The sequence below is a fragment of the Triturus cristatus genome, chromosome 5_2 (genome assembly GCF_964204655.1).
Source record: "Triturus cristatus chromosome 5_2, aTriCri1.1, whole genome shotgun sequence".
Taxonomy (NCBI): Eukaryota; Metazoa; Chordata; class Amphibia; order Caudata; family Salamandridae; genus Triturus; species Triturus cristatus.
Genome location: NC_140588.1, coordinates 1,019,110,145 through 1,019,126,652, shown reverse-complemented (window position 1 = coordinate 1,019,126,652; position 16,508 = coordinate 1,019,110,145). Strand labels below are relative to the sequence as shown.

General features: G+C 43.4%; 1 long non-coding RNA gene across 1 annotated transcript in view; it reads right to left on the bottom strand.

Annotated features, from left to right (window-relative positions):
• Positions 1–11,751, bottom strand: part of LOC146829605 (uncharacterized) — a 70,726-nt gene extending 58,975 nt beyond the window's left edge. Inside the window, exon 1 of the long non-coding RNA XR_014962020.1 lies at positions 11,661–11,751. This is a non-coding gene — a long non-coding RNA (uncharacterized LOC146829605). The remainder of the gene's footprint in view (positions 1–11,660) is intronic.
• Between the last annotated feature and the right edge of the window lie 4,757 nt (positions 11,752–16,508).

The following is a 16,508-nucleotide window of genomic DNA, read 5'->3' as shown; positions in this document are numbered from 1 at the left end:
GTTAAGAATATTATCCATTTCTAAACACCACTTCATATTTTGTAAATGCCATAAAAACACACATTTATTGCAATATTTTCAATTAATAATGCGCCCAAACACCAGGAAATGTAAAAACATTCTAGTTCTTTTAACGTATTCAAAGCGATATACTCAATGTAATGTGATGGACACAATTTATGACAGCCTGTGCTGACATCTACTGACCAAGCACCACAAGTGCTGCACAAGCTCCAAGGACACAGTGCTGTTGCCAGATGATAACAAGCAATTGCATTGCAATAGGTCTCGAATTTTAGAAACTTTGGCCCACATGCATAAAAAATTGTGTTTGCGATTCCATAATAGCGAAAATTAAGGAATCGCTATTATGGATTCACAAAATCGAATGCAGCAATGAAATTGGTAAATATTTGCGATTCGGTAAAAATCGCAAATATCATTACCGATTCCGTGTTTTCCGAATCTGTAATTGCGAATTCACAATTACAGAATCAGAAATTGCGAATTACCCATATTGCTGCACTGTGATGACATCACAAACCAGGAAGTCTTTCACAGATTCAACACACCTGTACACAGGGAGAGGAGGAGGAGGAGGAAGACTGGTGGAGCACACCCTGGAGGAAGTGTTGCGGAACAGGAGCTGTGAGAAAAACACACCATGGCCACTGAAAAGGCACAACAAAAAGGAGAAGGCAGGAAGAGAAAAGTCAAGTGCAGTGACAAGGAACTTGAAATCCTCACTGAGGAAGTTGTCCAGAGACATGACCAGCTGTTTGGGAAACAATCCCTGCATGTTGCAGAGTCAGAAGAGGAAGATTTGGCTTGGGTTACAAGCCAAGGTAGATGCTGTGGGGGTGACACACCTTGACATACCTAACCTACAGAAGAGATGGTATGACCTTCGCAGCCATGCCAAAGAGAGGGTGACAGACAGGCTAGCCGCAGGCTAAGAAAACAGGAGGAGGACCATCTAGCGAGCGCCCTAACACCCCACTGGAGGACATGGTGGAATCCACTTTGCAGCCAGAGGCAGTTGTTGGTTTGACACAGATCGACACCTGAGGACATGCGGGCACTTCCCAAGGTAAGAGCACAGCTAAACATGTTTGTATCTCAAATGTAATCACAAACTGCCCCAAATGCATGCCCTGCATAGTGTAGCACACTTGAGTCCAGTCCACCTTTTACTTGCAACACCCTAATGCAATCTGGGAGTTATATGTAGACAAATGTAAGGGCAAGGCAAGGAGGGACCAACAAAGCTCTAGTGCAGCAGAGTACAGCAAGGAAGTGACAACAGTAGACTTTTCACATGACAGAAGTAGATTTAATATAACTGCGCAGGCGCAATGTTACCAACAAGTGCAGACAATAATTAACTGAACTTGCACTGTTGTAATCACAGATGCAGCACAGGACAGTGATGTGGCTAACGATCATGAGTCCGAGGGAGACATGGAACAGCATGATGAGGGACAAGAAATGCCAGCATCCTCACCCATACCTGCTCCCACTCACCGCAGGAGAAGAGTACAACCACTTCCTGATTTGCAGAATGAGGACAGCAACACAGGATCCCACACACAGCAGACTGCACATACCGCACCATCGCCAATACCAGAGCCAACAATGCAGCGCAGTTCCGTGCAGTTCGGCAGGCGAAGGCCCAGGGCAATCGCCACACCTGCTGATGACTATGGCGAACCCACCGCAAGTGTCCTGGAGTCCAAGATGCTGAGGGTCTAGCGCCTGCAAGGGAAGAATATCTGTCACATGCAGGGTCAACTGGGAACAATATCAAGACACATGGGTGGTATTCATGACTGCCTGAGGGAGCTAACTACTGCAGTAGTGGAAGGGAACAGGGCGAACAATGAGAGACTAGACCGTGTCGCGACTGCCATTGAGGATATGGGCAGGGTCATTCAGGCAGAGCTTGTCACAAATGGCAGGAGGCATCAGACTTCCATGGCACACATGCAAAGTTACACCAGGGCCATTAATAGGCTGAGTCACACCACAGCTCAGCTTTCAAGGCGTGCAGTCAGCATGCAGGTGGAGATGGTCCACTGCTGCGCGGATGTTGCCAGGGGCCTCATCCAGTTCACCACTGCTGTGGAAAGACTACAGACTGAAGCAGCTAGTGGAAGCCTCATGCATGCAGGGGGACAGTGAGGAGGGTTCCAGCCTGAGCAGTCTACTGGTACATGTGTCACATGACAGGAGGCGCAGTACCAGGAGTCAAGCCGTCACAGAGGGGTCAAAGACGGGGGTAGCAGAGACTACGAACAGGGCCACAGGAGCGCGTGGCAGGAGAAAGTAGTGAATTGGCCCTGTACCAATCTGGTGATGTAACCAGAAATAGGACTCCCTTTCACACTGATGTTGCACTGCCAAGACAATGACTTTTGAATTGTCTGCACCCACACTGCACTTGTCTGACAATGGTATGTGTGCATCAACACAACTACCCACCTAACAGAATAAACCTTTACGAAAATACTGTGTTGTGTCTTGATTACTCACCTTAGAAGTAATGCTGCGTGATTTCTGCCCATCTCCGTCTCCCCTCTGCTGCATCTGGACCGCGTGCTGCTTGGTGTGGTTCTCTTGACTGGATGTCTAGTTCTGGCTCGCTATCAGAGTCTTCCAGGGTAATGCCCCTATTGGTGGCAACGTTGTGCAACATAGCACATGTAGCGACGATTTTACAGCATGTCTCCGGCCTATAATGTAAAGCCCCACCGGTTTTGTGGAGGATGCGAAACCTGGATTTGAGTACACCAAATGTCCTCTCAATAACATTGCATGTCACAATGTGTGCATGATTGTATCGCTGCTCCCTTCTTGTTGTAGGATTCAGATAGGGAGTGAGGATAAAAGACCTCACAGCGTATGCACTATCACCTACAGGATGTGAAAAATAGACATACATTAGGTGCTGCTTTGTTTCACCATGGAGGACAGGTGTGCAAGACAGTATGATATCTGTTTATCCAGCAAATATCCTTCTCCAAATTCACCTGCCAGTAGACGTCTGTGTATGCCACTATGCCTGAAGATGTAGGAGTCATGTGCACTGCCAGGGTAACTTGCCACTATGTCTGTGATTATTGTTTTTGAATTGCAGATTACTTGAATGTTCAGTGAATGGTATGATTTGCGGTTCCGGTAGATATGTTCATTCACTGAGGGGGGGCATATGGGTACACGCGTCCCATTAATGCAACCAATGACATGTGGAAATTGTGCAACCTGATAAAAATATAATTTGGTTTGCATCAATTCCTGTGGTGTTGTGGGGAACCTAATGTGGTGGTGTATCCTCTGCAACATGGCATTTACGAAAGCATTGAAAAAGCGCGATAGGGCACTTTGAGAGACACTGCCAGCTGTTGCAATTACTCCCTGGAAGGTCCCTGAAGCTAGGAGATGCAGTGAGCATAGGACCTGCACATGGGAGCAGATGGCATGTGTCCTGCGAGTCTGACGCTGCAGTATTGGGTCTAAATCAGCAATGAGATCTAAGATTGTGGCATCATTCAGCCTATATTTATCATATATCTCTTCCTCCGTCTGCCCTAGAGAAGTGACGCACACTCTGAAGATTCTCTCCTGTATCCTCCTTCTTCTCTGTGCTGCTGCTCTTAGCCTCATCCTCCTCACTATGACGTAGAGCGCTGCCATTGTGTGACACTCTGATGCATTCTGGGACTGTTTAAGTAGTTTGCTAATGATTCACACCTGATTTGTTGTATTTGAAATTTTTACCACCTGATATGATGTCTTCTTATTTAGGAGATGCAATTTGCGATTCTGTATTTGCGAATTCTTGTTGCATATGAGTTTGCGATTTCTTATTTGCGATTCCGTAATACAGACTCGCTATTACAGATTCAGAGATTAAGAAATCGCTAATTTTCCGAAAAGTAAGGTTTTCTGCGAATTTGCTTCATGCTTTGGAAGAAGCTCTTTTGCGATCGCAAGCAGCATTTTTTTGCGATTCCTAATGTTTGCGATCGCAAATTAGCTTGATGCATGTGGGCCATAGACCTATTGGTATTGTAAATGACAATGCCTTGTATTATTGCAGGTTTTTTAAACACATAAATAAAAGACAATTTCATTTACAATGCCAATAGCTCAAAATCTCGCAATTGCGAGACCTATTGCATTGCAAATGCTTGTTTTGATAGCGTCAACTGAAAACAGTAGGAGGTACATTTTCATGTGTTCCAAATCAGGGTAGTTAGCAGCTGTTAAAAAATAGCAATTTAATTAACAAGTATTATACTGGGTTTCAAAATTCCATTTTATCTTAGTGCCTCTTCTGTGTTTCTGTGTTGATGAGAGCTATCATTCTGCGCCACTGGGTTGATGTACAATTGTAGTCCTTCTTCTATGTCTGCGAAAAGTCCCGGTTTTTAGGTCTCGCCTGAGACAGCGCTTTAGCGCTGCTCTGGCGAGACTTATAGTAAGCACTTTTGGAAGTGCAAACGAGTGCTTTCAGGCCGCCAACTACAGTGCATGTGCTCCGGGCGCGCGCACCATTTGGCAGCCTGAAAGCACTCGTTGTCTTTCACTTTTGCGGCCGCTCGGCCGCTTTGATGTTTGATCACTTTCACTTTCGCGGCCGCACTTTAACAAGCTCCCGTTATGCAATTTGGCAAGATTCTGTCACTTCGCGGTTAACTTCCTTGTATATTTATGAAGTGCACTGCTTTGACTTCAAGCCCACACGCGCTGTTTTAATCAATTGCTTTCTGTTCCATTATCAGCCGCCCTCCACCCTCCGAACACAAACACAGCAGAAGCAGTCCTCTGGTGGTCCGCCCATTCTGCGAGCAGGCCTCCACCATCTCCCTGCTCAGGTAGGGAGAAGCCCGCCGAGGCGTACTGCACATTGGCAGACACAAATGTCGGACATCGGCAATCTGAAACTTGACCTTGCCAATGCTTGTTATCTTCGCTCCGGAACCACTCACGTATACTTAGATGCCCCTACTCGAGCTGTAGACCTAAATGTTTCCTAGTAAAACAGGACATAGCACAGCGCTGTCACTGGCAGTGGACATCAAAGACGTAAACAAATTTGCCTATAATCAGAGTCCAGCCCCCTTTGCAGAGCAAGCTACCCCGGGCCGGGGCCTAGCCTTCCCAAATGGAGCATATGTTTGCCCACACCCCAGGCCCCGTGCAGCTGGCTCACCCCCGCAGAGTAGGCCTGGCATGTGAGGGGGCTGGCAGGCACAGCATCAAAGCCCAGAGTGCGCTGTACCAAACCTGCGTGGCATCCCCCAGCCCGAGGGACATCTACGGCCTTTGTGCACGGTGGTCGCACCCACCGAGCAGGGCACACGGCTTCTGGAAGGGATTATGCATGTGCAGTGATGTGTGTGCCAGCCTCTTACTTGCTTTTAAATATGAATTTCACATTGACGCAGCGCCTTAAAGCCATGGATACCACATATGGCACTACTGCTTACACAGTGGGCAGTGCCAGTATTAAACATCGGCACACCGGCTCCGAGACGAATGCAATATTGACCCTACTGTGACACTGATGAAGCCATAAACAGAAATGAACACTTGTTTAGATAACCAGCCTGATTTCACAATAGTTTAAGGCGCCCCTCACGTTCAATAATTATATCACACCTGAATCCATTCATATCTAAGAATTAGACCATTTCACTAAAACAGTAAAATAATAAATAGAAAGATAAAATAGCTTTACTTATAGTGGTATCAACATTAAATCTTTCTTATAGTTATTATCATTATTAATATCAATAATAACTATTGCAGTCCTATAATTATTGTATTGGCGTTATTATTTTACTTGTTATTATTACTGTTGTCTTTTTTTGTTAGTACTTTTTTTTGTCTCATGTCTTTGGCATGCTAGTCTATATTTTCAGCTAATAGGCAAATCTTTTTTTCCCGCCATTCTCTCTCTCCACTTTTATTACCTTTCATTCTCTTTGCCTATCTCAGCCTCTTCTTCCATGATAACTTTTCCCCTTCTTTCTTGCAGTCCCACTGCGCTCTCTCTCTCTCTCTGTCTCTCTCTCTCTCTCCCTTTGTCTGTCTCTCTCTCTCGCTCCCTCTCTCTTTCTTTCCCGCTCCCTCTCTCTTTCTTTCCCTCTCTCTTTCTCTCTCCCCCTCTCTCTCTCTCACTCTTTCTCTCTCTCCCTTCATTTCTCTCTCTTTCTTTCCCTCTAGCTCTCCTCTCTCTCTCTCTCTCTCTCTCTACCCCTCTCTCTCTCCCTCTTCTTTCCCTGTCAGTTTCTCTCTCTCTCTCTCTCGCTCTCTCTCTCTCTCTCTCTCTCTCTCTCTCTTTCCTTCCCTCTCTCTCGCTCTTTCTCTCCCACTCTCTTTCTTTCTTTCTCTCTCCCACTCTCTTTCTCTCTCTCCCCCTCGCTTCTTCCATGATGACTTTTCTCCATCTTTCTTGCTGTCCCACTGTGCTTTGTCTCTCTCCTCCCCTCTCCCTCCCTCTCTCTTTCTTTCACTCTCTCTCTTTCTCTTTCTCTCCCTCTCTCTCCCTTTCTCCCTCTCTTTTTCTCTTTCTCTGTCCCTCTCTCTCTCTCTCTCCCTCTCTCTCCCTCTCTTTCTCTCCCTCTCTCTCCCCTCTCTTTCATTCCCTCTCTCATTCTGTTTCTCTTTCTCTCTCTCTCTATTTCTCTCTCCCACTCTAGCTTCCTTTCCCCCCTCTCTCTTTCCCTCTCTCTTTCCCTCTCTCTTTCCCTCTCTCTCTCCCTTTCTCTCTCCCCCTCTATCGCTCTCCCTCTCTCTTTCTCTCTCTTTCGTTCCCTCTCGCTCTACTCTCTCTCTCTCTCTCCCCCTCTCTCTCTTTCTTTCTTTCTCTATCTCTCTCCCCTCTCTCTCTCTCCCTCCCTCTTCTCTCATCTCTTTCTATCCCTCTCACTTTTTCTGTCCCTCTCTCTCTCCCTCTCTCCCTCCCCCTCTCTCTTTCTTTCGCTCTTTCTCTCTCTCTCGCACACACACACACACACTCTTTTTCCCGAGATCCATATATTTATAACCACATCTTAAACTTATGGTGGTGCGATAGGTGGCACTGCCTCCTTGTGATTGCTCCCTGATGGAAAAAATGCAAAATGTAAAAAATATTCAGTCTCTAATTTGTATTCATGGCTACAAAACCAATGCTTGATTTCCAAAATGTGGTAAACCATACATTGCTAACAACCTTCCTCAAATATGCTTTTTACACAGCATAAAGTGAATATAAACTGCTTTCTTAGCACCACAAAACATATTTTTTTAGGTCTCGCCTAGGCAGCATTAGGGTTAGTAATGCTCATTAAGAAAACATTTATGGTTGTGGTTGAAGCAAAATCAGCTAATAATTTTAAGGATGTTGGATCACCAGCATGTGTCAGATAGCTAAGTTAACAGAAAATACAGAACATGAGTAGATAAACTGATGGAATAATTTTTGGTTATAAATGGAACGTCGACAGATGAGGCAAGGATGAAAAAGCATGTACCAATGACTGGTAACAACAAGCATTTGCAATGCAATATGTCTCACATTTACGCGAGTTTAAGCTATTAGCATTGTAAATGACAATGCGTTTTATTTATATTTCAAAAACCAAAACATAAATAAAAGGCCTTTTTATTTACAATGCCAATAGCTCATGCTCAGGTAAATGCGAGACCTGTTGCATTGCAAATGCTTGTTTAGTTTTGAAAAGCTGGTCTCCCTAGTTGAGTGAATGTTAGAATCCGGAATGTTTTCCAATATAAATCACCAAAGATGATGCCGATGGTGTCTTCTAAAGCATGGACCTCGCTCCGGGGAGGAATTCTAAAGGATGAACCGGAGGCGTGGGCGCAGCCACGCAGGTGGGCGTAAGTATGAAGAACAGACATGTCTGCATCTTTTTCTGAGCACACAGTTCAACTTCAGAATGATTCATTCTCGGCCTTCATTCCTCATACAGAGTATATATAGGTATACAAAGCGTGTTTACTGATGAAATCAAACCTTGCAGGTATCTTGTCTTACGTTTAAAGGTCTTCCCAGCCCGATGGCAGGGACACATGGGTGCTAATGGAGATTCCGGGACGTCCTGTGATGAGGCCTTGACTCTATGCTGCGTCATTTCACACAGGCGCCAGTTTCCATTTGGATTCTTAGCGGGCATCAATTGTGTTTTCAGCAAGGCTATCGAAAAACATAATCATAATGTCCTTGTAGCGCAACCTAACAGTTATAACTTGCAGGGACGTGCGTGCTACGTAGGTACGCAGAGCGTTCCTCTTCAAATTCTGCAAAACATGAGTCAGTCAAAACATTATGTTGGAAAAAGTCCTTGCAGCTGCCTACACCTCTGTATTTCTTTAAATTCTTGATAATATAAAAGGAATAGAAGAGAAATTAGACGCAAGCTACGTCTGCCCTCTAAAGGGTGATTGTGGAACTGCAAGCTGAAGAAGCGGATTGTGAGTATTTGAAAGCTGTCGGGCAAAAACCAACTTGCTTCAGCCATTACCTCCTCGTCGATCTTCCCTGCAATATTACATCTCAGGCTCTCAGATTCAGATTTTAAAGTCTTTATTTCGATAATAAAATCACAAAAGACAACGAGGTTTACACAAACAGATAAATTCATACATTATAAACACCACATGCTGACCAATTTACACACAATATAAACTATACATTTAAAAATAATCCCAGTTAAACATCCCAATTGTATTAAGACGATCCGTTTGTGTATACAGTTCCTTATTAAAACATAAAATCAATAAATAAAACCATCTTAAGATACTGTACAATATCCAATTTTAGATTAAAACTTTTAAAAATGAATCGTATGATCAAGCAACTCCTTACTATTTTTGGGCTCTAATAATCCAAGCCCAACCCAAAAATTTCGCTGTGCTCACTACAAACAACTCTGAAGTGTTGGTCTTTAGTACCCGAATAGCCTCAGCGGACCTGCCACAAGTAAAGCGTAGGAACAAGGGTTTTAACCATTTTTTGCGAGGGTCGTGGTACTTGGGGCAGGCAAATAAAAGGTGGCCCTCTGACTCCTTGTGGCCAGGGCACCATTTGCAAAATTCGGTTATTCCCGTGCCCCAATTTTTAACAAATGTGTTCAGGGGCAGAGAACCCACCCGAAACTGGTGGTAGAGTTTCTTATCCAACGGCCTGGTAATAATGTCCCAATAGTTCTCGCGGGAAGGGTCCAGCTTGTTAGCCAGGAACCTGCCAGTTAGACTAGTGGAGCTGGAAACAGACACTAGGGTTTGTCTGACCGAGGCCCAGTACAGTGCTTTAAATTCTGGTTTGGAGGGAAACACATTAGTTCCAGGAGACAACCACAACTGTTCCAGACCCATTTGGACCAAAATGGTTCTAACCGTACATAGCCATGGAATTCTCCCGGAACCCTCCAGGGACCTAACCTCGGCAAGCTCTTTAGCAAATGAGGCAAGGTCGGGGGAAGACCAAATCCGTCTCCAAAGGGCCACCAATCTGTACCTGTAGGCTCTCATTTGTGCACGCATAAAAGCAGTTTAGAATTAAAGTAGTATCGAAAATAGATGCACCTGATGCAGCACGTTGCACCATGCAAGTTTCTGTTGCAAATTCGATGTTCAGGCTGCACTCATGACTCCGACCAAGGCTGATACAGAAATCGACACATTTCAATAACATTAGGCCACACAAAAACAACAGAGAGTATTCGATTTGAAACCAGGAAAGTTTATAAAAATATTAGGAAACTTACAAATTCAAATCACCAAATGTGTTGTAAATCAATAGCCAATACATGAATGGGATTAGTCAATATATTTCAAAGCAAATCAAAATCATAAATGCAAAGACAATCTATTAGAAGTTTGTAGAAATGAAAGAAGTCTCATAGACAGGATCTCGTAGTCGTAGTTTATTTCTTAGTTGTATCCTTACAGGTTCTTTAGTAAGTCTTAAGTAAGCCCCACCAGGAGCAGCCTCCTGGCCACTCAGCCCATCTTCCACAACTGCCACTCTTCAAGTCCCAACATTCCCAACATTCTACATGACATCACATAGCTGGGGAGAACAGCAGGGCAAGGGAAATGCACTACATTAAAAGCAGATCACTACATATCTCCCCCCTTTAAATATTAATAAAAAGAATTAGCACACAATTCTATAAATGTAGTAAAAGAAGATAAACATCTAGCAAGAAATATACTGTAAATATAATAATAATATTAACAAAATGAAATAGCATACAATACTATAAGCATAGTAAAAGAAGATAAACATCTAGCAAGAAATATACTGTAAATATAATAATAAGTAAGTATAATCAAATAACAAGAAATATAGAATTCTATGTAAAGAGGGAATCCTCCTCCCTACACATATCGACCATTTTTTTTAACACAATGTAAAGGGGGAATCCTCCTCCCTAAACAAATGGCAGGACCAGGGAGTATTACATGCCCTCTACTGCATACACACTTCACCAACTGAACAGGGGGAATCCTCCTCCCTACACATATCGACCATTTTTTAACACAATGTAAAGGGGGAAACCTCCTCCCAATACAAATGGCAGGACCAGGGAGTATTACATGCCCTCTGCTGCATACACACTTCACCTACTGAACATGGGAAACCTCCTCCCTATAGTGACTATTGCGCATAACTAAATAAAATAAGAATGTTGTTCATTGCGCACTTCAACCTTATGTAACAACTAGAGGTAACCATCAAACACACAGCAAAATCACAACAAAAAGGGTAACCAGATTGAAACACTAATGCTAGGCACAAATGAAAACTCTGTAGGGTAGAATCAGTGTAAAGGGTGTGCACAACCCACACTGTAGAATAATAGAGTGTGTGAAGACCAGCTCCAACACACAAAGACCCACACAAAACCAATCAAAGCCTAGTACCCTAAAAATATCTAGATGGGGAACCTCAACAAATGAATAACATTTTGCTTATTGAATGCAACGTGAGTAAACTCACCAGTAAATATGAAATAGCATATTGACATCCTCCACCCATAACACTCATTACTAATAACAACATGTGATTTGCGACATGACCATTGTAGGGGGAATCCTCCTCCCTACAATAGACTGTAAATGAAAATACACATCAAATTAATGAAAGACAATCATTTCTGTTTCAGCTCTCCGTCGGGTATCGAGTTAACACTCTAGTCTTGCAACCTTTTCTACAGTACTGTTCTTTCCTTGTACTGAATTGACAGTCACTGTTGCTATGCCGTTTTTTCTGTTCTCTCACTTTTGCAGTAGGTTTTATTACATTCAAATATTGCTTTCCATAAATCCATGTTGTGAAACTAAAACACAAAGAAAAAATACTTCGAAAATCCACTAGATGGCACTCTTGCAAAGGAATTGAAAGTCTTAATTTCACTCATTATTTTGCTCGTTCGTGCTCCCTTGAAACGTTATGACTATGACTGATTTCCGTAGTCAGAAGGGGTATCAAAGTGTAGCCTAAAGGAATCACCAATGCTTGACATTTCTTCGTGTGTCCACTAACGCACCTGTCTTCTTTTAAGCATAACACACGCGCTTAAGAATATAACTGCCAGCGCTTATGTTCCCGGTAATTCATAACTATGCTTTTAGTCACTCACCTTATGTTTTGCGGCATTGTGGTGTAGTTTTGTTTCCATGGCAACGTTGGTTACCGGAACACAACACAACACAGGCAGAATAGAATTACAAAATGGTTGCTTGACGTCGCGTCATGACGTTGCGCGATGACGTTCAGAAAGCACTATTAACCATGAATGTAGTCCGGACAACCCCAAGAACAGTGAGCATTCTGAAAGTAAGATGCTGAAGACTCTGCCACTCCGCTAGTACCCACGGAGATTCTACTACGTCATTAGTGTGAGGATGACAGCCCATGGGACGAATCTCTCTCCACAGCGACGGTAAGAAGGAGCTTGACACGCTTCACTTTTCTCTTCAGTATTGCCAATGCCGAGTTCCTTCCTTCACTTAAATATCATAACATGCACTTTCACGCTTCTTAAGTACTTTCGTGACTTGTCATGTTGAGTTAGATATGTAGTGACTTTTCTTGGGGTCCGCTTTACCATTACTGCTTTTGATGCATGTCTCATACACAAATGGATGTCGAATTCTCTCACTTTCAGCTGCCTCATGAATTATTTACAGCTTTTCTCAAGTTCATATTTAAATCGGTAAAATTACTTGTGAAACGCTCTTGCTTAGAGTTAAAATTAGAACATGCAGCTTGTAATGTCGAGTCGATATTCTCTGAGAAAACATGGATTTCGATTTAACAGACTTGACTCAGGACGCAGTGCGTACGCACCAACAGTCATCTCTAAACATTTATTTAATTAACACTGGCTCTTGACCTTGATCTTCACAGCTGAATATGGCACTCATAAGTCTTTAGGGCTCACTCTCAGTTGCCTCACAAATTATTCACAGCTTGCCACAGTTCATATTTAAATCGGTAAAACGCCATAACTTCTCTGCACCTTTACAATAATTAAATGAATCTGGCAACCTTAGTTTCTAGGGCGACCGATCTTGGGGTCACTGGTGGGGCAGGTGCCAGATAATTTTAATTTTAATTAGTTCAAAATTAGTACCTTAGTTGCAGTTTCAAAATGTTTTCACCTTTTCACGCGTAAATTCTTCTCCAATCGTCGCCAATGTAGAAATGAAAGAAGTCTCATAGACAGGGTCTCGTAGTCGTAGTTTATTTCTTAGTTGTATCCTTACAGGTTCTTTAGTAAGTCTTAAGTAAGCCCCACCAGGAGCAGCCTCCTGGCCACTCAGCCCATCTTCCACAACTGCCACTCTTCAAGTCCCAACATTCCCAACATTCTACATGACATCACATAGCTGGGGAGAACAGCAGGGCAAGGGAAATGCACTACATTAAAAGCAGATCACTACAAAGTTGTCTCAGATAACAGAAAGCAGACTCAATGTCCCGTGCAGATAAAACCCTACTTGGCTGAAATGGGGAAAAGCCAAGACAAGTTGGGGAGAAGTCAGGTTGAAGGTGTAAATGTAGGAAGTATCTGAAAGGCAGTACCTATGAACCGGATAAGCATTTGTCCAACAAGTGGGGCAGGCATCTGCTCAAGAGTTTAACTCGTTCAGGCAAAAAAAAGGCATCATCTAAAGGGATCTAGAAAGGCATCTCTGTCTAAGTGCTGCAAACACATTCTTAATCCTTCAGCTTTTTGACTTAAAAAAAAGTTTCATGATTTTAAAACAAATGTAACAACAACGGGCAGAAAATGCATTTGCGTGAGATATTATTTTTGATAGATGTATAAAGCATTTCATTATGGAAAACATCTTCATCACACCGCTCACGACAGAATCATGTCTTGCACTGACTGTGCGTTGTTACCTTCCTTTTGGGTGTGTTGAAAGTAGCATTGTGGAACATATGGTGCAGTTATCGTGTGCATGTAGAATTGTAATATTTGAACGATGGGGAGGCTCCTGAGAGAATTGCCTGAGCTGTGGCAGGGAGCGGACCTTCCCCTGCTGTGTGAGAGAACACATAGATTCTTTGTTAACCAGCATAGCATTGTTTTTATATTTGTCATGAACACAATCCACAAACAAATGTGTGTGCCTTCTAACCTGCTTACCACATGCCAGGCGGCTCTAACACCCGTTTCAAGGTGCATATGTGACCCTGTCTCTGATACTGGTCCTGACTGATGCTGCTCTTAATGCTCTGATGGGTCTACAACTTGAAGAGCCGCGTAACCCACAGCAACTGCTAGTACTGCTATGAGGAATCAGCAGTGGGCGGGCAATGTGCTTGAGGTGCTGCATCTCTTGGGTTCTTTGAGAGAGGACAGTTTGGAAAGTATCGACCTGCTAAAGTATCATAGCCCAATTATCCAGGCCAAAATATTGAGGAAATATATAGGCAAGTATACATTTTTCATTCTGAGCTTCCCATCTCAGTGCCCTGAAGACATATATATTTTCATGGTCAAAAAAGTGGAGATAAGTATTATGAACCAATGCTGGTGATAGACCGCCATGAGATTCTGAAATTTGTAGGGGTGCATTATATTCACCGTTAGTCACCACCCGCATATTAATCGATGTATGTTTAAAAGTGCCATAGAAATGCATTTGCTGTAATTGTTTAACATAGGGTTCATTAAAATGTAATAATGCTTTTCGTGAAGAGTAACGCTGCAGATTATTGTGAATGTAGTCAGTTAAGTGTATAATTATTAGTTTTGTGCAATGTTATGCATTAGGTTAAACGCGTGCCAAGTTAAAGTTGCACTTATAGATTGCTTGGTTACACATATGAGAGTAATGAACAAATGCTTAGAGTGTGATGTAATGGTGTGTTTAATTTTGTAGAGGCCTGATCGCATATACGTTAGAAGAGAAGGCCTGTTCATTTTCTTATGTTAGCTAATGTTGTAGGCCGAAAAATGATTCCCTTGGTAACGGCTTTGGGTGCAAGAAAATGTGAAATCTTAAAGAGACGAAATGGTTTTTCGTTCCCATGTTTCTGTTGCAGGTGCAAGGACATTTAGCTCGTTAGTGAGAATAAGCCTTTGTTTTAGGAGTTACGATACTGTGAGAAGCCAATAGGGGAGTGCCTTAGAATGTGAAGAAGTTACTCCTAGCGAGGAAGTTACCTGGGACCCAAGGTCAAGCTAACGGACGTTGGACGACAGACAATTTTGATGGAAAAGTACAGAGAGAAGACCTGGCCGAAGAGGTGTGTCGAAGGGCGTGTTCTACGAATTTGGGGTTTTGTATTAGGGACAGTGCCCCATGGGTGGAGCAGATGAGGCTTAAATGGAAAGCTAGAAGGAGCATCTTAGATCGAGCTCTAACTAAGTGAATGTACTTCTTAGGAAGTCTTTACTTCTGACACCTTTTTTCCTTGATTCTCTTGCCTGAAATGGGAATGCTAAGTAGGGATGTCACCTTAGAGGTAGAGTAGGGATAGATTAATGCTTTCTTTTTTGACTAATGATTCCGAATTTAGACATCGGATTAACTATAGCCTTTTTGATGATTTTGGAATCTGTAATTCTTTTCGTTCTGAGTCGGATGAGAATCCTGCGTAGACTTGCTTTTGTTTTAGTGCCTATTTACCTTTTGCACCTGGTATTGAGGTGTTTGTATGTCCAGTTGTTTTTGATTGTAAGAAAATCTTACAAATTTTAGATTCGGAACCAGTGGTCCTTTCCAAATGAAGTCTAATTGTGGTAGATATATTTTGATAATTGTGTTCATCCCCTCCACGCTATCTGGCAGATAAAAAGATCCTGGCGACCTGTGAGGATTCTTGGAGATAACCAGGTAGGCAAGAATCTGGCCCTATCAGTTGGTAGCAGAGTAGGATGGTTATTTCCGATAGCGAGGGGAGATCTAGATTAGGATAAGAGATCCTTGAGGCCCATAGAAGTCAAGTGATGGTGACTCATTGGATGGCGAGCAGCGGACGACGGCGGCTGATGGAGATCGAGGAGGAGTGAGTATGAATAGGGTGAGATGTTTGTAGATTGCGGTGTTGATTTGTTGTGTGATGTCTTGCGGAGTTGGAGTGAATGTTGAGTGATTGTGAGATCAGGCTGAGAGCGCGCGCAGCCCGGGAAAGTCTTAGGCTCGACGAGTAGCTTAAGCGATTGTGGTGTAGAAGACACCCGAGGTAGATTTTGTTGACCACCGAAAGGGGATCGTGAGACGTCATCGATCACCTGGACCGAGATAGGGGGAGCGAATGTGTGAGTACGTGAGTAACCGACGCTGGTCGTGGGTTGTTATACGTGGATTTGAGTATTTGTAACCTATCAGAGGTGGCTGTCTGGCCGGACGTGGACAGACAGTTGCCAACCGAGGTCGACAACTTCGAGAGACTGTGGACGGACAGTCAGAGTAGTAACTTGTTTGGGACAAACGGTTATTTCAGCGTATGAATGGGACGAATGCAAGGGTGAGACGTGAGTTGTGAAGGAGGGGAACTGCTGCGAGTGGAGGAAGAGTGACGTCAGAAGGTGCCGCGCTGCAGTAGGCCGGTTGGTGTGAGTCGCGCTGTTATTGGTGGGTTTGACATCAGGAAGTAGACGAAAACATTGTGTGTGATTGAAATTGTTCATCATGAAATGTTTTAAAGTTTTCCGAGAATTATGTAGAGGTGATAAACATGTGGTTACTCGTGGGGGAGAAGAGGCTCCTCCCGAGGATACTTCAGCACATTATATGGCAAGAAATGTGGGGTTGCATACTATAATTTGGCTTGAAAATTGGCATAAAATGACCCAGGGTGAAGGAGAATTAGCTTTCCCGAGATATGGCTCATTCAGATTAGAAGTGTTGTATCAGTTGAAATCTGTGATGGCGGCATTACGACCGTTGCCGAGACCAACCCAGTTTGAAGCATTGCATGCGTGGATTAGAGCAGCGCATGATAGGAAAAGAGATCGAAGTCAGGA